This window comes from Marmota flaviventris, chromosome 5, assembly GCF_047511675.1.
Source record: "Marmota flaviventris isolate mMarFla1 chromosome 5, mMarFla1.hap1, whole genome shotgun sequence".
NCBI lineage: Eukaryota > Metazoa > Chordata > Mammalia > Rodentia > Sciuridae > Marmota > Marmota flaviventris.
In genome coordinates, this window is record NC_092502.1 from 162,220,691 (window position 1) to 162,247,439 (window position 26,749).

The following is a 26,749-nucleotide window of genomic DNA, read 5'->3' on the forward strand; positions in this document are numbered from 1 at the left end:
GGCATGTAATTTGTCTATTATTAATATTGTCACTACAGGTCTCTTTTGATTATTGTTACTATGATGTATCTTTTCCTTGTTTTTTTTTTTCCTTTAACCTATTTTGTGTCTTTTTTTTTTCTTTTTGGTGGTCCTGAGGATAGAATCCAGGAAGTTTCACTGGTAAAATCTGTGCTCTATCACTGAATTATAACCCCAGCTCTTATTTTGTGTCTCTGTAATTAAACATGTTTATTATAGGTAGACTATGAGTTGATGTATCTATTTTTTTAATCTGATAATCTCTGCCTCTTAATATGGGTTCTTAGGCCATTTATATTTAATGCAATTTTTGATATGGTTCGAATGAATTCTATCCTCTTGTGCTTTGCTTTCTAACTGTGCCTTCTGTTCCTGTTTTATCTTTTCTTCTGACTTCATTTGAAATAATCATGTTTATGTTTCTATTCTGTCTTCATTTTGGCATATTAGTCAAAAATCTCTTATCACAGTCCCTCTTAGGTTACAAACTACTTCATGAGAAGTTAAGAAGCTTGCAAGAGTAACATTTCATTTCCTAACCTCTCAAATACGAATTCTTGCTGGCACACATTAAACCTGATAGTACATTCTTCTTATTTTTATATGAACAATGAATTGATTTTGGAAAATATTTAAATAATAAGAAAATAAAACCTCATATACCTGTCCTTCCAGTGAGGTCATCATTCCATTTGACATGATCTGACTTTTCTGATATCCTTTTCTCCTCTCTAAAACACTTCTTCTAACACTGTTTTCAGTGCAGATCTGTTTATGATTAGTCTCCCTGTTTATGCATAGGTAGAAAGCCTTTATTTCAGCTATTCTTCTGAAAGATTTTTTTATATTCTATGTTGATTACTTTTTTTATTTCTCAGAAATTTGAAGAATTTTCATTTTTTTTTTTTTTGGATGGGAAACCTGTGGACATGCGTGTTTTTGTTCCTCTGCACACAACGTGACTTTTAGTGTTTTCTTTTACATTGCTTGTTAATGGCATGTTGGGTGTTTTAATCATGGTGTTTGGATGCAGGCTGTTTATTTGTTTGCTATACTTCTTATGCTTGGGATTTTTTTGAGTTTCTTGGATTTTTGGTTGGTGACATTCATCAAATTAAAAAATTTCAACCATTATTTCTTCAATGTTCTTTTATGCTGGCCCTACAATCCTTAAGAGATTCTGAGAGCATATGGGTTGGTCCATTTGAAGTTGTCCCACTGAAATTTTATAATTTTCTTTTTGGTAGTTATAGATGGACAGAACACATTTATTTGTTTGTTTGTTTGTTTATTGATTGATTGATTTCTATGTGGTGCTGAGGATCAAACCCAATGCCTCAAATGTGCTAGGCAAGTGCTCTACCATGAAGCTATAACCCCAACCCTGTTTGTTAATTTTTAATTCTCATTTTCTCAGTCTCTCAGTTTCTTCGGTTTCTTTTTCAGTGTCATTAGGTTTACATAGATTTCCTTGTCTAGTGTCTAAACAAATTAAACCCAGTCATGGAATTTTTTAATTCACACAGAGTGCTCATCTCTTGGAATTCGGGTTGGGTGTTCTTGATATCTCAACCTCGACTGAACATTTTGAGCTAGTTCTTTGCTAGTTCTGACATCTGTGTTATTTCTGGTTGCTTTTGACCCAGTGATTTCCATCTTCATCATGGAGCATAGATTTCTGCTTCTTTGTATGTTGGTTGCATCCTGGCCATGGTGGTCTCATCTCTTTGGCTTCAAGATACTTGTCTTCTACAAATTTTATGATGAGTTACGTTATTGGAACCGTTTGTTTCCCACTGGTCTGGCTCCTGAGGCGGGCAGGTGGGACTGAAGCAGTTACCAGTCCTTGGCCTGAATGAGGTGTCCTGAGTATTTTACCCAGTGCTTGTGGATCACAGGTTTCTCCAGCCTGTTTGGTGAGAGCAGGCACATGCCAGCCCTGGGCAAGTGCTCAGTACTGTGGTCTCTAATCCTGTCTGGAGCTTCTGTGTCAGCCTCTGGTAGTTCCTTGACTGCTATGTAGATTGGTCCTCAGCAGGGGGCTCTGTCTCCAGATGGCTGTCTCTGCTTTGGGTACCCTGTTCGGCAGAGCTGTAGCCACATCACCATCCCTGATGTGCACCTGTATGTCTTCACCTCAAGGAGTCCCCTGGGCTCCCTCAGGATACCCCTCCATGCACAGTGGCCTAAAATCTCCCCGGCAGTGAGCTGGAACAATTGCAGGGCTTGCCAGCCTCATTTTCCAAATCCCAGGGGCCCTCACTGCTTGGAGTTCAATGACTTGGAATCCAGTCTATAATACAGTTCATCTGTTTTTCAGCTATTTCAGCCAGAAGGATAAATCTGGTTCCTGCTAATCTATCTTTTCCTGAAAATGTTATACTTTTATGATCAAAATCCTGTCATGATATTTGGCTATTTAAGTTCAATTAGAAAGTGCCCCAAACAACATTTAAATTAACATATTTCTATCTAAGGTGGGGCATGTGACATATAATTGAAAGTGTTAATCAGCCCTTTTCCTCCTGACCACCCGTGGAGTTCAAGTTCTTGTCCATGCCTCTGTCATGTCACACCTACGACCACCCTGGTCCCATATACTAAATCCACCTCCCTTTCTTTACATTGATTTTTTTTCCATGCATTATGTCCCCTTAGAAGATTAATCTTTTCTCCTAATGTATTTTTCTTAACCAGAGCTTGGTGGAGGGGGCGGTGGCGGGGGGAGATCATCTTCCAAGTTCTACATTTTCTCTGCTCCAAGAGAAGACATGCAGTGGAAATATATGTGCAATGCACATTTTCATAGCTACTGGTTTTCATACCGACCTAAAAGTTGATTGGAAACAGGGAACTACTCCAGAGAATCAAATTATATGCAAACCAAGTATTTCCTGCCCATAATATTTAGTGTTTAGATTGTTTGGTTTGTGATCCATTTAATTAACACCTTTAATTTAAAGAAATAAATTAAAGGTAAATGGAGGGCCATGGCTGCTAAATTCCCAGTGCGAATTTCCCTTTGCCATCTAAGTCATTGGGATTCTGTTCTGCTTCACCGCTCGGCCGGCTGTTGTGGAAATTTTAATGGTGCTCTCTTATGCAAAGGGTGTGCTCTACAAGTAAAACAAATAAAAATGGGGAAACATACACTCTGTACTTTGAAAGGTTGCATGCGGTGGCGCAGAGGACTTGGGTTACAATAACATCTGAAAGGAGCTGGGCTGTGGGAACATGCAAGGGCTGTCTCAGAGGAGGGCCAGGTGACTTGGTGCTGGAATGACCCAGGGCACCATCCATTATTTCCTGCCTGTCATTTAAGCAGGCTATCTGTATGCATGGTAGGGCAAAGAGGAGGTGGACACATGATTTACGGGTGAGGGCAAACACCTGTGGGCGCAGCGGCTCAGAAATTAGCCACAAGTAGCATATTAGTGCAGCTAATCAGGCACGGTTCAGTATTTCTGTTTCTTGATTTGCCCATAAATAAGCTTCTCTGTGGCTGCCCCGAGGCCTTCTGGTGATTAACTGCCTTGACCTACAGCTGCATACGCAGATCCCGCGGCACAATGGGGTCTGCGGTGTGTGCTGTCACCGTGGGATTGTACACTTGCCCGCTCGTGGGAAGAAGGGCTGTGACTTTTGAGACTCTTGTTAAGGAGGCTTATCAGAGCCCTTAACATTTGATTTGCTTTCATTCCCCACTCCTGTTACCGTGTCGACAGCTTGTAGACCGACTGCCCTGTGACCGGTCATTGGCCATAATGCATTTTCTCCCTTCGTGTCTATTGCAGAGGGGGAAGGAACTCTTTCCTGGGATAACAAGTGTTCATGTTGCCACTTTTAGCAAGCTCCGAGTCCTCTGTTGCACACTTCCTTGTACTCTTTTCTTTGTGTGTGTGTGTGGGGGGGTTGTCATTGGCATGTATTGGTGTTTAGGTGGAATATCCCTTCATGTCTGTTCCACTTTTGGGGACTGGGGTAGACTATTGAGTAGACAAAGTGAAACTAGGAGACCTGCCATCCCAGTCAGACCCTTGGGGCAAATAATCTCTGTGCTTTAGGGAAGGGGTTGACATTCATAAGGAGAAAAGAGTATTAGCATAGAAGAGTCAGTAAGTGAAACTATACAGGTGACAGCGGCGGCCCAAAGCAACTGACCCTTCACCAGGAGGGCCAGCATTCCCCGTATCATCTGTGGGCTTCCCTCCTCTCCCAGGCTGTTTAATGATGGCTGTATAACTCCAGAAACTCCTTCAGTCCATGTAAAAATCTAGTTGCACTGAGACAATCAGCATTGACTGTTTTGTTTCAAGGTCTTCCCCAAGCTGACCCCAAATCATTTTAAATTTTGGAAGAAAAATAATACCATTACCAAACTGCTTGCGGATACTAATTCTAAAAGCATGGGCAATACATTATTTTAGTTAGCAGAACAGGGAGCAATCAAGTGTAGTTTCAGAGTATTAGAACTACAATTACAATGCAGAAAGAGACAACAAGACTCAGAACACCGCTGTGGAAGCACCATCTGCAGGATTTGGGAAACAAGACGGTCACAGGGACAGAAGTCAGAGGCACTGCAAGATCACAAGCTGGGGGAATGGGGCACTTCTGAAAGTGGAGAAGTTAAGAAGTGGTTACTGAAAGATAGAAACTATTTAAGTGTATTTCCATTTAAGTTAATAAATTCAAGAGTAACCCAGCTGAGATCTGAATGCTCCATCTACAGCGCTGTAAGTTACATTTTAAACCAAACAGGACTCTGCGGATGACGCCCCTGAAGGCGAGCAAATATCACATGAATTGCAAATGCTGGGCTGTAGCAGCTTTCCCAGGAGCGGCTTCCTGTTAGGAACCTTCAATGACTTCATCCACTTATGTGTGGAAAGACCTTGCAGCCAGGAGCCCAAGCCCAGGCAGGCTGTTTCCACACCACTGCTGATATGCGAGGGCCGCAGGTCTGGCACCGCTGACTGCTGATCAGATTCTTCATGGGGTCAACAGCAACTTTTGCCCTGGGCAGCCCTTCTCCCAGCTGGGTGGAAGAGCTCTCACTGCTCCCTGTCCCCGCTGAGAGGTGCTGACAGCACTGCAGCCAGGAGCACTTGGGGACCCATCTTCAGGCCTCTGTCATGGGATCCTGTGCATTTCCTTCAGCCAAGGTCCCCGTGCCAGTGCACCATGACAGAGGTCGTGGGCAGAGGAGACTAGCCAGTGTCAGCCTTCCTGAGGTGATCGCCAGCATTCCCATAGTTAGGGCCATTTCCAGGTCCCATTACTGTGCTTCCAAGCATCCAAATGGGGTCCTGTTAGTAATTCTTGTCCACACACCTTGACTAGAAGTAATGGGTCATTTTTAGGTCAGCGCAATTAGGGGTGAGCTTACTCTATCCATTTTTCATTCTCTACATCCTCTACTCCTGGCACCCTAGCCAGAAGCAAAGGGCACTAGCATGTGAGGTTTCCATTTGTGTATAGTCTGAGTCCCTGAGCCACCACTGGGAGGGAGTCCATGCTGGAATGGTGTGTCAGTGAGCTACTCCTGGTTCTGCAAGCCACTGAGGCACTGGGGCTATTTGTTTCAGAAACGGATCTCGCCTCTCCTGACTGTTACAACCCCTTCTAATGCTGTCACACCCGGCAAAAAAACGTGCCCTGTCTGAACAGTGCGTGGAGCATTACCACTGAGGTTTAAATGAATGAATGCACTGGAGACACTGTAAAGGGGATGTCAATCATCTGAGAAATATTAGTGACTACAATTGTTAATATATGGTGTAGGTTCTCTATGGATTTTCCAGGAAAAGCTGGGGCAAGAAAGCATCCCTCATTTATGTAGTGAACAATATAAGAAATCTCCCAAATACTTCTTCAACATCACTTTCTACAGTGGAAAAGATCAGAGGCCCTAAGGTCTTTTTTTCTTCTCATGATTGTTATTCCAGGATGATCAACTAACATGAACCTGTTTCAGCTGTGTAATACTTTATATTCTCTGATTTAGAAGAACATTCTCTTCTCATCAAAGCTATTGAAAAAAATTCACTCCACCAGGAATAGTAACTGAATTTTACTTGAAGAGTGGTGAGGGGAAGCCCCGGGTCTGTTGTAAACTCCATGTGTCCTGGGAGATCAACTTTAGCTTACAGTAGCTTCGATTAATTCCTAATTACTTCTGTGTCATCTCTGCAGAAGAGGTACCCTAGGAGTCAGGAATCACAATTGGCAGTGCTGTTTGTTTCCCAGAGTTGAGAGAAGGTTATGTTTGTTATGAGCACTACAGTGATGAGCATGATCATTAGTGATTCTTTACATCTGTGCTCATTGACCTCCGAGGAGCTCTGTAATCATAATTCCTCCACACACTTAAAAGAAAGATCAAGAAATTCCACTTTTTCTCCATGGATGTCACATATTCAAAATATTTAGCAAGGGATTGCCATTTCACTTTACTGAGGAAACTGACTATTTTCTGACTCTGAAAGGAGTCCACAAAATGTCCTTGGTACCTGTGATGGGATAGAAATGGCTACGTCTTTCAGGTCCCAACACTGCTACTAGCCCTAAAGGGTCTAACGGAAGCCATGGCTGCACGGCTGCCTGCTCCATCCCTGTTCCAGAGCAAGTGCTTGAAAGAGTGGAGGGTCTGGGAAGAAAGTCGCACCTTCCGTGAGGGTCTCCCCAGTCTTTGCTGTAGAAGAATCTCAAATCCATTCCAGCTTTACATGAAGACAGAAAGAAAGAAAGAGGTTATCCTTGACACTCAGGGTGGGAATGACCCTGTGACAGAGGCTGTGATGGGAACAGGTTTGCTTTTGGTGGGACTGTAACCTCCGAAGATGTTCTCCCTCAGGCTGATGGGAGGCTGCTGGACTCTGTCCCAGCCCTGGTGCATCCTGGTGGTTGGGCAGGTGCTGTAGTAGAAAGGCAGTGTATTGTTGTTGGCCGGAGACTCCAACATCTGCCCTTGAACAGTCAGCTCTACAGCTAAGCCATTCCTTTGCCTTCCCTGGTGTGCTGAGACACACTTCACAGCCCTTACACACTGTGCGTGCCTTCTCTGTAGGCAATGTTTTAGTGGGTGACACATATTTGACCCAGGTCATCTCTTGAAAAGGCTAATACGTTATTAACTTCAGCTTCATCTCTAAGAGCTCTTTATTATGGGCTGTAACAAATTTTATTTAATTACTGTAGGGATAAGTAACTTTATCTTTGAAATATAAGACTATATTTTCCTCTGCCATGTTGTCCTTTGACTTTCTGAAAAATTTCTTGGGGAAGTTTTTTAGAAAAGAGGAAACTTTATTAATGCAGAAGAAGGCCTTTTCATAATAAGCAAGCACAACGTTATTCTCAGACACTCATGCGAGTTCTGCAGTCACCCGTGTCTGAGTCCTGAGTTACCCTTCCTGCACGCTCTGCTTACACGGTGCTCACTAGCATCCCCAGGACAGGAAGCATGGCTGCTTCTGTCACCGCCATCTCAGCCCTACCTTGGCCATCAGACAATGGCAGGTCTCAGGCTGAACTGGCCAGTCATTCAAAGTTGAGCGTATCTTGAAACAAAGGAGCTCTGGACTGAGAATCCACAGCTTTGTGGTTTAGGAATCTGAAAGTTGGCAGGACCCTCCCTGCCTAAGATCACAGGAAGGGGTGGGTCTCAGGATCCACTTGTCAGCCCCCAGTGCCAGCTAGATCCACACTGCAATCTTTTTTTTTTTTTTTTAAGAGAGAGTGAGAGAAGGAGGGAGGGAGGGAGGGAGAGAGAGAGAGAGAGAGAGAGATAGAGAGAGAGAGAGAGAGAGAGAATTTTAATATTTATCTTTTAGTTATCGGCAGACACAACATCTTTGTTTTGTATGTGGTGCTGAGGATCGAACCGGGCCCGCACGCATGCCAGGCAAGCGCGCCACCGCTTGAGCCACATCCCCAGCCCCACACTGCAATCTTGAAGCAGAAGAGAAAGCTCAGGATTTCCAATGAGCTAGCTTGGATCCAAGCCCCAGCCAGACTGTGACCCTGAGCACGTGAGCTTGTGAGCCTCCACAACTCACAGGCAACATCATGGAGCTGGTGAGGCTGTGGGAGGAGCAGCAAGCAGGGACCTGAAAGGCACCACAGTGGATCCCTCCACCTGCTCTCACTCCTGTCCTTCTCACTAAAATGTGCCCATGTGGGGTGGGGACCTTGCTGCTGAGGCCACTCCTGACTTCATGCTATTACCTGACTCAAACTGCTACAGCACTTTATAACACCAAGCATCGTGAACCTCGACACACTGTGCTGACCGGCTTTGGGTAGATGTGACAGTGGCTCTAATGAGCCCCACTTCTTGTGTCTGCTCCAGGATCAACACCCTCCTAAAACCTGATGGTCTAAATGATGTGCTTCAAAAGATGAGATATGACAGTGAGAGGTCACACGGTAAGTCCAGGGCTGACTCGGATCACCAGAACCACGCCCTGAGGACAGATTCATGTCCAAGCTGAGGGGCTTGGCAGTGGGTGGTGCAGACCCAGGAGGGCCCTGCCTTGGCTGCTGCCCTGTGTGGCAGCTGAAGTGGACTCCCTGGGAGTCCTGAGCATGGGACCAAACTGAACTGCACCCTCCATCCAGGCAGCGGAAACCAGAGATCATAAGTGCTTGCTTCTTGAGGGATCCCATATCTTGGGGTAAGGTTTTACACAGCCATGTTGAACCAGTCCATATTCCACGTTGAGTTGTAAACCTGTGGACTGCACAATCACTCTCCAACACTGGATGTTTTTAGTTTTTTTTTTTTTTCTTTTGTTTTCAGTCTAAAATAAAGCCAGACTTTGATATGTGTCATGCTGACATAATAAGGTTAAAAATATCACTCTTAAGAGATGAAGTCTCAGTACACAAATGAGGTAGAAGGAACAATATAAGGCATTTTCTTGATAACATTGGCATCAGATATCTTGGTCTATAAAATGTTAGCTAGGTTGTTCACAACTAGAGCTTTAGCATATTTTAATGTACCAACTCATTTATTTATTTGGTAGATAGTATTAATTGAGCTCCGCACTAGGTACTAAGCACTGCAGCGTTTGATACGATGAAGACCTGCTATCTCTTATGGGAGCAGAGTTTGCCAGTTTTGCTTCTCCTTTTAACCTCTTCCAATGGATCATGAAAGCCATCCAATAAGTTTATAGGAAATTCCAGTTGAGGATCAGTTCCTTGAATTAGGGAACTATCTATCTAGATTAACCAATGGGAATGGCCCCATGACAAACATTTAAAACTACCTTTTCCTTTCAGCCACAGGAAGGTTTCTATCTCAAGTACAGGAGCTCAAGTGGCTGCCTGGAATCAAGGAGTCATGGAAAAAGAGGGAAGAGAAAAGTAAAAAGGAATTTATGGTGAGGCCTCTGCCCTGGTATCTGAGGGTGCCGGGTGCAGCCCAGGATGTCACAGATGATAATACAGTAACAACATTTGGGAAGTATTTCTGGTCTTACACTTAGCCTTTTGGCAGAAATTTATTAAGACAGAATAAGCCTGTGACTTTTCAATTCCGAGTACAATTTGTTTCTCTAATCCATCCACGGGAGCAAGGTGTGATGGAATTCTCCTTCCGCTGCCCCTCCGCTGTGGACGATGATATGCTGTAATAGGTTCTCACAGGCCATATCTCGGCAATATAAAACACAACACATGTACATCTGTGGCCCAGTGTCAGCGCCTTAAGTGTACATCAGAAATGCATTAAATCTTCTGATTGCTATTCTGTTTGTACAGCTTGTTGGTTCAGCTTCCCCCCTGTAATGTACTCTGCTGATTACCTTGAATTATTGGTATATCCTTGGTAGAACAAGCACACCTTGTTCAGAAATACAATCATACCAATGTGGCTTGAGCCCTTTCAGTGTTAAGAAAAACAACAGAAACGTCTCTTAGAAGTTAACACAGTAACCACGCTTCCTGAAAACCACACCTTCTTGCTACCATGTAATGTCCTTGTTACACGGTCTTCCCAGAGAGCTCCTGATGTTCTCCATGTTGGATGACTGGGGGTGGGTGACCTGTATGCTAATGTCCCCCTGCGGGAGGAAGCAGGGAAAGCAGGTCCCACTTGCTCTGTGCCCTCTCAGGGAGAGTCCTCCTTGTGTCTTTGGGCTGAGTTCAGGGTGTGTGTGTGCATGTCCAGTGCACCGTGCTGAGAATAAGAGGCAGAAATGCTTTTTAGAATCTTGCACAGCCATATCTGCAGGGGCCAACCTAAAAGTTGAAATAATTCTTTGGAACTGTCAGAAAATGTGTGTGGAAGTAAGTGGGTTTGTCTCTTAGTACTGCCAATGAACTTGTGTGCGTATGTGTGTGCACATAGGCATGTCTCTCTGTTGAATTTAAAAGCAACTGTCACCCCATAGTCTTTGAGTTGGTGTTTGAATATTGAAAGAAGGTTGACCTGATGAAACCACATGCCTTTGCTCCTTATCTTTGATGACAAGTGGCATCCATTTTTAATATTTAGAGATGTATTCAGTGGCCGAGGACAGGAAAACAAGGTGAAGTTACCAAAGCAAGATGGTGATCCACAGTATTCATCATCATTTTGTTCCAGTGTATGAACAACAACTAAATGAACTAAATATCAATTCTCATATACCCGAATCGTGAATGGAAATGTAGCTTTCTATATGCGGTTGTGTTTATTATCGTCATCCTGACACTAGGATTTGGAGGCCAGTGATGCCCATAGGGAGTGCTCCTCTGTGTTCCAGGCACTGGGATGGACACTGAGGCCACAGGCTGCCTGTTCTCAGAGGGCCGAAACCAAGGGGAGAAGAAGGGAGAACAAGCAGCAAGCCCGTTCCAAACCTGTGGTGGTGAGGAGAAACCTGGATGTGAGCTCACAAGCATGGTTGGTCATCGGAGAAGGAAGTGACAGAGTCACCCGGGAAGGCGGTGGGGCACAGAAGGAAGAGGGGAGCCCCACCCCCACATGCAGGATGCTTTGTCTGTAAACACAGGGCAGGGGCATGAGAGTCCAGGGTCTTTCGAGATGCACTCTCTATCTTTTGCTGGACTTATTATTTGCTTTCTATATGGAAAAATACCATTTCAATTTACTACTTTATTGAAGGATGTAGAATAATATGACACAATATGGTGAAAAAGCACCATATTGGATGATAATCAGAAAGACACATTTATTCCTCATTTCTACACTGGTTGCAGCACTGGGCTGACTTCAAGTGACAGATAAGGAAGAGACAGTGTGGCCAGGGTCAGAGGTTGTCATAGCCAGGACTCATCTCTTGACTGGTGAGGTGGGAGTAGTCAGACCAGGTATGTAATCTATGGGAAGCCACCATTTTAAAACATAAATTTATGTGAGGTCAACCCTCCAAATATAAATCAAATAAATCTTTTAGTGATCATAGGTATGTAAACAAGGACTCAGATCAATCTATTTTTTTTCCAGAAAAACACAAAAATCCCTCATTAAGTACAGATATAATAGTATTTGAGAATTTTCTAATTATAATAAAGTGTTTCCTAATTTACATAATTTTAAGTTTCCTAGAGTTATGAGCTATAAATACTATTACTAGTAAGTCATATATCAGAGCCTCTGTTTGAAATACTGCTGTTTCAGTACATAAGCCAGTTAAAATATAAATGGTAAGCTGAATCTTGTCACCTTTTTCTAACTCATCATTGCTACATAAAATGAGGAAGTAAATCAAGAAGGTATTATACTTCCCACAGTATTTAATAAACCTCCAGATCTTCAGTCTAAGTGTTAATATTGATACCTCCCTGGCCAGTCGCTTCCATTTGAGTATATAGAGGATTGTGAACCTCTAGCTCCACACCTGTTCACCATCCTTGTTTATAACTGGGGAAAACGCATTTCTTCTGATGCGATAACATAGAATCTGCATTGGTCCATTCATGCTGCTGTGGCTTCACCCTTTAGATTGGGTTATATGAAGTTGAAGTTACATACTGCTACAGTCTGCATGCTGGAAAATCCAAGGTCAAGGACCAGCAGATTCAGGGAAACCGTCTCTTTGCCACAAAGATGACACTTTCCTTCCATGACCATAGGGCAGAAAGGATCACAGGCTTCCTCTGGCCTTTTTAGAAGGGCACCAGTCCCATTCCTGAGGACCTGGCCTTATATCCTCCCAAAGCCCAACCTCTTGATTCCATTATGTGGGGAGGAGGTTCCAGCTATGAATTTAGAAGAGACACAAACACTCATACCATAGCACCATTAATGTTTAATGTTTTGTCCATAAAAATAGTTCAAAGGCAAAAGCAGTATTCCCCATGTAATCTACAGATTTCATCTATTTTCTTAATAATGTTAGGTAAAATTATTACTCCTTTTAACAGTTTAATAGATGCTATCAACTTGATGTGATATGTATATTCATTATTCATAGATTATAAACAGATTCTTCTCTAAATAAAAATAAATGCTCATGGAAACAAATCGCTAAAAGTTAAAAAAAAATAGAAAAACCAATCAATCATTATTGAGCTATTCTATGAGAGAAGGACAGAATGGTATTGCTTGTTCATTTACAGGTGCATATTCAGATTGCATAAAAAGTGCAAGTATAGAATCTTTCTTGTTGAGTTGGAAATGGTCTCTACAGACACAAGTGTGGACCTCAGCAGATCCCTGCAGTGCCGTCTCAGGTCAGGGACCTAACTGAGTTATCCTGGAGAGCAGTGTACACTTGTGCATAATGGATACAGGGGAGGAAGAGGGTGAGGGAGGAATTGAGTCACAACTATCTACTGAGCCAAACTCATTGAACTTAAAAAAGTCTTCGCTTCTGATTTGTTTCTCTACTGGGTTCTTTTCTTGATAATCTAATTTTTAAAATACCCGACCATCTGGAAAATGATATTCTGAACAAAGTGTGGAGCAGGAAGAGGGGCACCACTTGTCTTAGTTCTCCAGGCGTGGGGGTCAAGGGAGTGCAGGAATGCCTGCACTGCACCTTACGTGAACCAGAAACCCAGAGAATGTTCTGGAAAACTGAGTCTCCATGTGCGAGGAGCCTTGAACCTAGTACTTCCAAGCATTTATCATGTGACTCTTTTTGTAATACTACATGGAAAAAGGAGAGATCTCTTTCTGTTCATTTTGTATACTGAAAAAAATGTTCTACTGTGGAGTCTGTATCCACTCAAAGCATTTTTAATCAAACCTGTATTTTAATGCCTGTTTCTTGACAGTAGTGAAAGCAGCGTCCGAAACAACAGGACATTAATTTAAAAGGAAGGGGAAGCTTAATTCAATGGTCTTATCTCCTCGGTTCATGTAATTCAAGGTCCCTCATTTGTAATAGGACCCAGGACACTGGTTTAATAATGAAGTAATTTTGCATGGGCATGGATTCCCATGACAAAGCTGTTCCCTTCAGTTGTAGCCACTAACAGGGGACTATTGGTGACTGGGGTGGGGTCCAAAGTATGGTTCCCTGTGTACTCAAACTGACTCAGCTAAAATCTTTAGGCATGTAATATCTGATCGAAACTGTAAATGAGGACATGGTTACGATTCATTTAAAATAATTTGTTGTCAATAAATATGTCTCATTTTTATAGTGCGATGAAACTAATTTCAATTTATCAAAGATTATTTATTAACAAATGCTTATTTGATGGCCCAAACCTTAGACTTATTTACAATGTAAGATTTTAATAAGCTCTTGAGACTCTTCTTTAGAGAATGGTTTCTGGGCAATTCTAACATTGATACGAAGGAAATTAGAAGGAGGAGGAGGAAGCCTGGGGGAGGAAGAGGAGGAAGAAGGTAAATCAACACTCTCATCTATGACAAGCTCCAAGGTGTCACCTTGGTCCTCAAAATCTGGATTCTTAGATTTTCTGTTCTCAACTATATCAACTTGGACAAGACAATAAACGTTTCATAGTTTCTGTTAATTATGTTCAGAATCAGTAAATGATAACTTACTGCCATCTGTTAATCTGTATCACAGTGGTTAAGAGGAGAAGTTGGAAGGACTGTTTGGATTTAGCCACTCCACAATCCAGTTAATCTCACCATGAAGAAGAATGTATGAAAACAAGAACAAACCGGGCTCACAGTATGAAGGATGTAACAGAACGAGCAAGCACGTTTGTTGATTCCTCCACAATTATTTACTTTTAAAATAAAAATGCAAGCATTGCGAAAAAGTTTAAAAGGCATTCAGAGCTGTAAGTGGCTGGTCCTCTGTGGCAGATGGCACTGCCTGGCACATAGAGAAGCCTGAGCGTCAGGTAAATCAGAGGTGCACAGCTTCTTAATGCAGAAGAGTTCGAAGCCTCAGAGCTGAGCACTGCTACTAATGTCAAACATGGAGACACTTCAAAGCAGTCGTGTTGAATATGGAATTATATTTCCAGAGTCTTCCTGAGACGTTTCAGTTTATTTTGCTGACTTTTCTAATTGTCTTCTTCTATGGAAATTTGTTTTAAGGTGCAGACATTTTGTTACTGAAGGAAAACATAAATAAACTCTCTTTCTCCACTTGCTGCCAGTGGATTTCAAGAACTGCTAATTTTGGAGGTCAAGAGCCGAGCAGTATGTGAGCAGTCTTCACTAACTGTGCTGCGGTGACATTTCTGACCAAAGCCACCTAGTGGGTCAAAACTGTTCTGTGAAAAGCTGACTTCAGTATCCTGTGCAGGGAAAGTGTTTTCAGGTGTCCCCTGCCCCAGGGACAGCTACCTCTTACTCCCTTCCCCTCTTCTCCAATGAAGATGCGTTTGTCTCCTAGATGGAGTGCACAATTAGCTACTCTAAAATGATTGAAGCATAAGATGTCTAATCAGTAACTTCCTCAGATTTACAGAACCTGGGGCACCTGGTGACCCACAGGGAACAGCAGCCAGTGCGCCAGAAGGAGGCCACCCCCAAATCCAAGCCACCTGGTGCTGCTGTGAGGTGGGATGTGCCTCCTCCCTTCCAGGTGTCCTCCCCCCTCTGCATCCTCTGACTTGGCCTTCGCTGTCAGTCAGGAACAGCCTCACTGCAACCTGCTCTTGGAAACTCCTGGAGAAATCGTTTCAACTTGGTCTGTAGTAAAACCTGACTCCACACTGCGGTTCCTGGAGAGAAGTTGATAAGGATAAGCAGGAGGTTCCCAACTGGCTCATTCTGACTCAATGCCGTAGATGCCCCCAGGCCGTTTACTGGAAGGACAGAGGTATTGTCCTGGTGAGTTCAGGGCTGAGAAGACTGCAGTGCTCCTCAGTCTCACCAAGGCCTTGGATTCCCAGAGGGCAGAGGGCAGTCTTGGAGGGTGAGGCATGGTCAGAACCCCATGGGAGCTGGGCGGGAGCCCTCGCCCTCCACAGACAGAACAGTTCTTGGCACAGGTGCTGTGGGTCAGGCACACCCTTCACTTAACGCCCCTGTGGACACCTCGTGGCATACCTGGAGGAAGGACTCAGCTGCCCTCCCGCAATTGCACTTTTGTTATTGAAAGGGAACGGGTGACATTGAGTAAGTAAATCTTACGTGCTAGGTTCCATGCAAAACACTTAATACTTTGTCCTTTTAAAAAATAGTTTTAGTTGGAAATGGACACAATACCTTTATTCTGTGTATTTATTTTTATGTGGTGCTGAGGATCAAACCCAGCCCCACACATGCCAGCCAAGCGCTCTGCCACTGAGCCACAACCCTAGCCCAATACTTCGTTCTTTAAATCACAAAACAACATTCTTTTAAATTTATTCTAATTTGTTATACACGGTGGCAGAATGCAATTCATTTCACATTACACATATAGAGCACAATTCTTCAAGACACTGATTGTACACCAAGTATTTTCACACCATTCACGTCTTCAACATGTACTTAACGGTAATGATGTCTAACTCATTCCACCTCCAGTTCCTCCACTCCCATCCAATCGCCATTATGAGTCAGCATCCTCATCGAAGAATGTATTTGGCCTTTGGTTTTTGGGGATTGGCTTGCTTCACTCAGCATGATATTAGGCTCTTTCAATTGAGTGGAAATAGTTCTCACTGTGTGTTGTTTATTGTGGTTTTATAGTGTTCACTCCACCAGAAAAGTCTGGAGGTATATTTATATTTGTTATAAAGGTGGAAATGTTTGTCATTTATAGATTTCGATAAACAAAATGCAACAGAAAAAAAAAAAAAGGAACGGGTGAAATCTTCAGTGTGCGGTTAGCCACACACGCACACACACCTACCACAAGGGAATGGAGGCTTAGGAAAGTGAGGTCACCCCTTTCAAAGGTGGGTGGGGAGATGGAGGGTAAAATAGTGTGTTCTCACTGGGATCCTCCTGTGGGACCTCCTTATCTACACAGTGACCTGGAAAACACCAGTGTTGGCCCCTGGTATACATCTGCATGTGTGTACATGCCCAGGTCTATTCCATGCAGATTCAGTAGCTGTATCTGACCTATATATAATCTATATCCATGCCTTGATGATTGCCACATATCAATATGCTAATACTGATACCAGCATTGATCTTGGCATCCAAGATCCATCTACCTATGTTCATATTGACATCACGTTGACATCCACATCTGTATTTATTGCTATAACCAATCGGTCTCTCTGTCAATTCCTAGATTGATGTGGCTAACAATATCTACATCCGTATCGGCCTCTGTATTGGATGTAAGTAGATAGGGTGAGTTCATATCACTGCCTGCATCAATATTGACATCAGCATCAATTTTCTTACATAATCCATGGCTATAACCTGGACTTTGTCTTGTTCATCCACATGTGTATGTATGTAACCCGCGTCTGTGTATTTGTTTATATTTATATCAAAGTGTGTATGCAATGTTGACATTGGCATCAGCACCAACCCAGACACCCACAACTAACGTAATTCAATATCTGCACGTAAGCCCGTGTCTGTCTACCTCTGTGCTTAGAAATTGGCATTGATATTGACATCTGCTGTCCGCATCTTACGTGTGTTGATTTCTGTGTCTAACCTACCTCTACTGCTGTGTTATGCCTACGTCTGAAGTAATGACATAGATGCAGAACCTCCATCCTGTTGTCCTCGATGGCTCTACCAAGTCGCCTTCCCATCAACACCGTGTCTCTTTTTTTTTTTGCATCTTCAGTCAGCAGTTTTTGCTGTTTTGTGATTTTTGATTATCGCCATTCAAGCTGGGTTCTTGATATCTTATTGTGGATTTGATTTTCATTTCCCTGATAATTAGTGATAATAAAGCAGATTTTCATATACATGTTCCTGGGACATTTTTTTTCATCTTTTCAGAAATATTGATTCATCCTCTTTTTTCATTTTTAGTTGGATTTTTGGTTCTCACTGATGAGGTTTTTAAGTCCCTTGAATATTAGGATGGTAATGCCTTATCAGACAGAGTTGCCCCTAATTCCTGCTCTCTGATTCTCCCCACTTTCCTGCCCTACCTGGGCAGATGCTTCTTTCATTCTTGCTTGTCTAGTTCTGCTCTTGTTCTGAGTCTTTGCAATCATTTCTGAAATCTGCTGTGCATAAGGATGTCTAGCATGTTGTCCCTAAGTCTTCTTAGTTCCAGTTTCAGGTTTACATATAGGTGTTGGATCCATTTTGAGATTATTTTTGCATGTGGTGGGAGATGGGGTCAAGTTCCCATCCTGTCCGTCTAGATACCCAGTTTTCCCAGTGCCATTTATTGATGAAGCTGTCCCTGTCCCATCTGTCTTGTCCCACCTTGTTTAAGATCAGTTGGGTGTAGATTTGTGGAGTCTTTTTTCTGTGTTCTACATCCTGCCCCACTGTTACGTGTGCTGGTGTTTGTGCCAGTGCCAAGCTGTTTTGTTCACCACAGGTGGTGTTGAGATTCAGTGTTGGGATGTCCCCACTTCTGTGCTTGCTGCTTCAGATGGCTTCTATGCTCTGGATCTGCAGGGTGCACCAGATGTCCCTATGCTAAATCCTGGTTGGAGGTGCCAGAACCTTTGGAGAAGTGGGGCACAGATGGAGGCATTTAAGTTACTAGGGGAACACCATTGAAAGGCAATACTAGCACCTTGGCCAGTTCCTTACCAAAGAAGAAATAATTTCCTGGCCACTATGAAGTGAGCAGCTATATTCCACCATACCTTCCCCTTTGGGATGTTCTGCCTGGCCACTGACCTAAAATAATGGATCCAAGAAACCATGATGGAACCCTCTGGAATAATAAATAAATCTTTTCTCTTTTTAAGTTGATTATCTCAAGTGTTTTGTCACAGTCACAGAGAAAGTTTACGAACACATTCGCTTTAGCTCTTTTGTGATTCCAACTGAAATTCAAAATTATTTCTGTGAATAATGCTAATGGTGTTTTGTGGGAGTTGCACTTAATCTGTAGATCACTTGTGTTGTGTGGACATTGTAGCAATATTTATTCTTCCAATCAATAACACATGATATCTGTCCATTTGTAGTGTCCTCTTCAATTTTTCTCATTAGTGCTTTTCAATTTCATAAAAAAATTATTCCCTTAGCTAAATTTATTTCTTGATGTCTATTTTTAAGCTGTTGTGAATGGGACTCCTTTATTTTTTTTCAGCAACTTCATTATTGGTATATAAAGATGCTACTGCATTTCTATTTTGCTTTTTTTATTCTGCAACTTTCCTGAATTTGTTTGTCATTTGTAATAATTCTTGGATGTTCTTCAGGTGTTTCTGTACATAAAGTCATGACATGTTCATAAGGACAATCTGACTTTCTCCTTTTTTTATTTGGATGCACTGTATTTTTTCTATGTTTTGTTGCTTTGGCTAGAAAGCCCAATTCTGTGTTGAATGCAAGTGGTTAAAGTGGGCGTCCTTCCCATGTTCCTTATCCAAGAAGAAGTAAGTTCTCCTTTCCCCACTCAGTTTGACATGGGCCGTGACTTTGTCAACAGGACTCGCCATGCTGAGGAATATTTCTTCTACACATAATTTGTTCAAGGTGTCTATTATGAAAAGATGTTGGATAGCTCCAAGTGCTTTTTCTGAAGTTATCACTGATGAGTCTTGCACATCTACCTATAAATATTTCGGACATGTTGTTGATATTGTATATAGCATTGCCTATTAAATTTGTGATTGGGTGTTGTTCTTACAGTATGAAGAAATTAAATTGATTTTGTCATTGACATGGTGTCCTGTAGCCCCCTCCCCTCTTTTACTAACTTCAGGAGCTTTGTTTTTGGAACTTCCTTTGAATTTTTAACGTAATTGGCATGCTCTCTGCAAATACAATTTTGCTCTTCTCCAAATGTGATGTCCTTATATCTTTACATTCCCTCCATCGTGCTGGGTACAGACCTGTGCATGTAGTGAATGAAAATGGCCGTGGCTCAGGGGCCCCGTGTTTGGAGTCTAATTTATAGGATCCGATGTCATCTCCTTTGTTGGCTTATTAGCTGCAGCCCCTAGACTGGCTGTTTAGTGGTGGCACTAAATTATCACCCTTTGCCATCAAAGATACCAAACTCTTCTCCAACATGTAATTCACCCTCTCCTCTCCCACCCCTGTGTCCTCTGCTCTGCATGTTGGAAACCACCCTCTGAGGTGCAGTTTTTGCTCAGGTTCGTGGGTGCGGTCCCAGTGCACTCTGCTCCTTTGTGTTCCCTGCTTCCCTTGCGTTTCACTTCCTCTTGTGGAAGATGTTCTTGACCCTTTCTCAGTGCATGATGTGATGCACTTGTTCAGTGTGTGTCTGTGTCTGCGTTCCTGGGATTGAAGCCAGGGATGTTCTACCACTGAGCCACACTCCAGCCCTCTTCACTTTTTATTTCAAGACAGGGCTTCACTAAGCTGCTGAGGCTGGCCTCAAACTCACCACCCTCCTGCCTCCACCTGGGATGACCAGAAGCCGCCATGTGCCTAGCGTCAGCTTTCCTGGGTTTGAGAGCTCTTATTAGGGCATTGCTTTATTCTGACAATGAATTTTAAGTCTCCCGGTTTTTGTTTTGTTTGATATTTACTTTGTGTTTTGCTCAGCACTATAGACACCCTCCTCTCTCTCCCGGCCCGCATCGTTCCGTGTGGACCCTGGGGTCGTCCTTACTCACATTGCTCTGTATGTACTCTGTGTTTTCCTCCGCCCACCCCTACAATTTCTCATTATTTGTTCTTGGTTTTTCTGGGTGTGACAGACTTTGCACATGAGGTAGCAGCTGTAATTTCCTTTACATTTTTCATCAAATGACACCCTTACATTTGTCATACTCACCAAACGAGAAACCGTCCCACCCACTCCTTCACCTCTTGTCCTTTGCCCAGTCGGTTGCGTGGACAGTGGCCACTGGAGCTCCAGAGCTCACGGGTGCCGTCGCCTTTCTCCTCCCATCTTCCTGTGCCTCAGTGGGAGGGGCTGGGGTGGCCGTCCTCAGGCCCACAGCCTTCCTTCTGGAGTGCCTAAGCCATCACTCCTTCCTTCCAACACGTGCCTATCTCACATATCTTAGTTTTCCTCCCTAAATGTCGATTTTGTTTCCCCTTAAGCTATCCTGGACCCTGTTTAACTTCAGATCAGAAGGGATACAGCTACAGTAATTGCTTTGATGTCCTTATCTGAAAATTCTGGATTTTTCCACCTACATTGGTTCTATGTCACTTTTTAATGAAATGATTTTTTCCCCTCAAAATGGCTCATATATACTGCTTTATTGCCTGCCTGGTAATGTCTGATTAGATGCTGACATTGTGAATTGTACCTTGTTACGTTTTGGATGATTTTTTTTCATAAGTCAGAAATTAAAATGTACTTAGGACCAGACTCTCCTCCCGTCTCTCCCCCTTCCCTCTATGATAGTCTCTTTTCTCTCTTTTCTCTACCTCTATCCCTCCCCCCTCTCTTTCTCCCACTTCTTTCTTTTTTAGGAAAATGTGATGCCCTCAACGGAAGGACCCCTCTTTGACATTCTACTTATCTCTTGATTAATTTGCATCACCAGGGCTACGAAGACAGGATGAACATATTGCTGTCTCACGGTCTTGGACTCTCCAGGAGCCTCTGTGGATACTGTATTCCATAGCATCTGTTTATAACTTCTGCAGAGACTGTGTTTTCATTTTAAAGTGGATGGAATCTAATTTATTTGGAAGCATTAGGGTACACTTTCCCCTTAGAACTGTCAGGCTACACATGGAATGAGATGGAGCTTGACAGCAATTTCGAGGGCACCGTGATGAGGCATAAAAGCAGCCCCGGGAAGTCGGCTGTTCTGGAACCCTTGTTCAAAGGTGCTTCAGAAGTTTATCAATTTGTTTCTAGTTAGGTGGTGCACAGGTGTCAGTGCACGCCTTTGAACAGTCTGCAGGCTGTGATGCCGCTTTAGGAATAATAGGAATTTGAGAAAATAAAGCTCATCTCTAAAAGCGACCCTGGAGCCCATGCGGGAGGGGAGGAGAAGGCAGTTTTGAAAGGACTCTCAGGCACCTGAAAGGGTTATCGTGAGAGCAGCCAATGGGAAGCCGAGGAGGAGGAGGCGACAGCAGTGCTCTGTCACAGCCCTTCTCTTTCTGTTACTGTGAAAGCGTAAATTCCCACCTGGGGTAAAATATGTCATGAAAGGGAAGAACTGACAAACATGGACTGATCAGTACTTTCCAAAGTAGTTTCCCGGAGATGAAAGGCAAGGGAGATATAGAGGGAAAGGTGCTTAGTGACATGGGGAGGAGGCATGTGGTCCATGGGCCTATTTTGCGTGTTTCATGTGTTTGTTTTCCACTTGGGGAGAGCAGGCGGGGCAGACAACACTGCTGTAGGCCTCCTTTAAAATCACTCATTAGTCCAGGATGGGCCTGAAACTGGGGAATGTGTCCAAATGAAAAAGAAAACAGTACTTTGCAAGAAAGCAAGGTACGCAGAGGCAGAGGAGTAACCAGCATAAACAGCCATTAAAGATGAAAAGTACGTGGTAAGAAATATTTTGACAGCGATGTTCCCACCTTTCCTAGCAAACCTGCCTATTTCCTGACAGGACGGAGTGTTTGTTCCCATTCAGTTTACATTTCACTAAAGCAATCAGCAGGCATCGGGAAGTTCTGCTCAACCAGGTAGCCCTGGCTTTCCGCGGCGCCCGTGGCAGAGGGCGCTTGCTCCTGGCATGGAGCTCTGCCAGTGGCTGGGATAGACTTTGAGTGAGTAGGGTGCTGCAGAACGCGTTCCTGAGGATCACAGCAACCTTCCCTTCTGCCCTGGGTGGGTCCCACATATTCCCAGAGCAGTTCCTGACTCAGTGGGCATATGTGTCCATTGGGCAAGAATATAACGCTGGGGTGAGAGTCCTGCTGAAGAGAGGGGCTGGAACTTACTGGGAGAGATGGGCTGGTTTTCCACAATCGGAGACCCCAGCAGGGGAGCCGAGATGCAGCCCACTCAGCTCAGGAGAGTCGAGTTCAACGGGGAGACACTGGTTTCACAGTGGTGTGCGGGTCCAGTTAGAGGATTCCACAGGGCTGCCCTGGCACGCTGGCTTCGCCCAGGGAAGTTTCAGCAAGGAGAAGCTGAGAGAGCTGGGCGCTTGAAACCCAGCGAGGGCCCAGGAGTGGCAGCCTGGCATCCACGTTCTCCCCGCTCTTTGCTTCAGTTGACCAGGGACGACATTCAGCCACTGCAGGCTGGTACACTCTCTGGTGTGTGGGAAAGAAGGGACTCCTTGTTTCAAATTTAATCAACTATATTGAGGTTTAATTTTCGCACCCATTGTCGGGTACAGTTTAATGAGTTTGAACATTCTGTACATCTCTATCACAGCCACTGCAAACCAGCACCGAGTGAGTTCCGCTCGCTGTTCCTTCTAGAGCCAGTCCCCAGTCCTACTCCTGGAGCAGGAACAGCTCTGAGCAGCTTTCTGTTAACAAGCATTAGTTCCCCGCTTACAGTTTTACGTAAACAGAAATAAATGGCGTGCACATTTTTATTCCTTGCTCATTTTGTCCAAGAAAAATTTATGAAGTCCATCCACACCATTTATTTGTTAGAAGTAGGTTCTCTTTATTGTTGAAGAGTATTCTAAGGTATGAATACACCACATATTATTTATTGATTTGCCTCTGAATGGCCATTTTGATTGCTTTTTTATTTTGCAACTCTTGCAAATATTTTAAAGGTAATTTGCATTTTATTGTTGAGCAACCTTCCAGTAGCATGTTTGCCTGTTTGTCTTCATTGGCACAGTGGTCTGTTTTCTCTTGGTTCTTATATAGGCATGAACTTTTGTTTGCTTATATTCAGTTCAAGATATTTTATTCTGCAGTATCAAATCTGTCATTGATTTTTTTTTCAGCTTTAGCATTTGCATTCAGTTCTCTTTTTGTGATTTCCATTCTCTTTTTATTATGTCTCAGTTTTCCTATGACCACTGAACCAGTTTGAATTTCTGCTTTAAAATGATTGTCTGGTATGTCCATACTCACTTTTATTTCTGATTACTCCTCTATTGACTTTTAAAAGATTCTTTGTTAGATATTACATTTTCTGTTTCTCTGACTGTCTAGTCATTTTTGACTAACAGTTTGACATTGTTCTGATCAAGATGTTGAGTGTACCTTCTTAGAGAGGTAAAATGTATTTAATCAGATTGCCAAGTAAATTGAAGGCTATCTTGGACATCTTTTAGTTTCTCTTTTGGTTTTTTGATCTCACCGTGTATTGATTATTGAGGTATAACTTTGTGTCTTATTACTGCTGTAACAATTTATCACAAATTTAGTGCCACAAAAATCCCTAAATTTATTATTTTATAGTCTTGTAGGTTATGAGTCTGATATTAAGCTCACTGGGTTAAAATCAAGACCCAGCAACACTGTGCTCCCTTATGCTTTATTTAAAGGGGAGCCTTTCTTTTCTCTCCTAACAGCTCAAGTCATCCAGGTCCTGGGCTCATGTACCTTTCCTTCCATAAAGCCAGCTGACACTAGTGCATTTTTCTCACCTGTGCCCTTCTGGTGATGCCTCTGCTACTATTTCCTCTGACTTGTAAGAGCCCTTGCATTATGTTGGGCCCAGCCAGATATTCCAGGAAGATCATGTGATTAGCAAATTCAATTCCATCTGCAAATTTAACCCCCCTTGCCCATGTAACATAAGACATGCACAGATCTTGGGGATTGGAATGTATACATTTGGGAAGAGCAATTATTTTGTCTACCCGAAGGCATAACTTTCCATGTCACCTTGAATTCCCAGGATTTGGCAAGTTCTTTCTGCTATGATTGGTGAGAACTCAAATGTTGCACAGATCTGTGTGATTTTTTAGAATAGTTTTTAATGGAAACTCAGGAGTTTTTTCCTTTGCTTTTACTTAGTTTTACCTTTTTCATGGAGAACAGACTTAGAGGGATTACCTGCAGATACCTAGGGTTTTTCCTGCATATCTGCCCCTCTCTGATATTCTGCTGAATAAATTCAAATTGCATCAAGGACCCTGAACTCTTTTCTCAGCTCTTTCTATTCAGCAAGATCACTGTGCTCAATCTGGGTTCCATCTTCCTGCACTGCAGTTTGAAAACTGTCTCTGACATAAATCTAGGTTGACTTTTAGAATCACATAGATATTTCTTTTAATCTCCCAGTGGTCACAGAACTGCACTCAGTATTTCACAGTGTCTATAAATAGTCACTTCATATATTTTTCCAATTTTATATTTTCTTAGATTGTGAGGGTAAGTGTCTTCCAGTTATTCTGACATCACTGGAAGTGACAGCCTCAACTAACTTCCTTTGGATGAGTAAGCTTGTCATGGAGGTCGGGTTCTTCAAAAGTATATGGTAGATTTTCAGCCTATAGGGCCCATAGGAAGGTAAATGACTGAAAGCAAAATTTGTGCATCTGGTTGTTGGATGATTGCTCACGTACATATACAGACCTTGTCATTTTGAATACCTTGTATGCAGAGAGCCATCGCAAATCCCTGAGACCATTGACTAACGGCCTAGCACTTTTCAGCATGATGTGGTAAACCAGTGTGTGTGTGTGTGTGTGTGTGTGTGTGTATGTGTGTGTGATGCACACTGCATGTGAATGGAATCATGGACTCTAAACAACACAGCAGCCAATGAGGGCAAACAAAATTAAAGAAACAATGTATACAATTAACTTCCACATAACAGTTTTGTTTTGAAAAAATAATATTAACTCAAATTGCTTTTACATCTCAACAAACTGTGAGATATACCCAATTTCTGAAAGATTTGCTATGATTTATCAAGAGAAACTAAAGAAAACTAAAGATTCTTGGTTATGTTGAGAGGCAAAAGTAAAAACTGCATATAGAGACTTGCACATTCACATATCTTATTGTTTCTCTGGAGAACCCCTAATAATAATAGATAATACTATAACTTTTAGTTTAGAATCCAAATATATATGTGTATGTATATATAATATATATATATATATATATATATATATATATATATAGTACATAAAATATTGTATACATATATATCTGTATATACATTTATATAGTGTAGAATGTACATAATGTGTGTGTATGTATACATTTATATGTATATATATATCTGTGTGTGTATATATATATATATATATATATATATATATATATATATACACATTTACACACACATACACACACAGTTTTCTCTTCTGATTTTTTTAATCATTTATTTATTGTGAAGATGTTTGGAGGGAAAATTGGTCCACTATGAATTCTGAGAAGATACACAGACATAGCCTCCCTCTAGTTTCTGAAATAGCACATAAATTCAGTAAGTATTTACTGATCACCTAAGATGTAACAGTGCCGGGTTAGACACCAGAGGATTAGGAACACATGAGAAATGAGAAGCCCTTGCCCAGTAAGTCATGGTAGGGTGGTGACTTCTTCCAGCATCAGAGCAATAATGAAAATCTGATGTCAGAGTGCTCCTAGGGGACAGTCAGAGCCTCTGCAGGTGTGCCCAGTCCCATGAGCCAGACAGCTTGCACAAGGCAAGTGCCTAGGCCCACAGTGTGAGGTGTCCATGCTCAGGGCATCAGCAGGGCTGCTTTCCTCTGAAGGCTGAAGGAGGACTCTGTTCCTGGGCCCCCTCCCATCCTCTGGTGGTGTCCAGCTGACAGTCATTGGCAGTCCTTGGCTTACTGAAACATCTCTCTGCCTTCATCTTTTTGTGGTACTTTGCCTATATTTGTGTGCCTGTGTTCAAATTTATTCTTTTTAAAAGGACACCTTTCATATGGGAAAAGGGCCCATTTTAACCAGTTACAACTTCAATAACCTTTTCTGTAAAGAAGGTCACATTTGGAGCTTCTCAGATGTAAATTTCAACCTGTGATTTCTGGGGTTCTTAATTTAGGCTATAGCCACACCCAACATTGGGCATTTCTTTTTTTACTCTGAAGGTGAAGTTTGAACTAATTATAAATATGCATTTTCTAAGATGAAAATCTCCTGCCTTGGTTTTTCTTGGGATTAGAGGTGGGGATAGAGCAAGAGATAAAACAATAGATTTGAATGAAGATCACAGTGAGAAGCATTTGACAAAATAAATCAGTCTCAGTCTTTCACTGTCCCGGTTCCTCTGAGCTATGACCTTCATGATCTGCTCCATTGATAGGGCCTCTTTCTCCTGCTTCTTCATATTTTAGTAGCTGAAACATCTCCTGTCCTTAAACCTTGGCTTCTGTTGATTTGGGAGGTACAGGAAGGTTAGCCAGAAAGTGTGTAAGTAACTTGCTTCTCACTACTGAAATA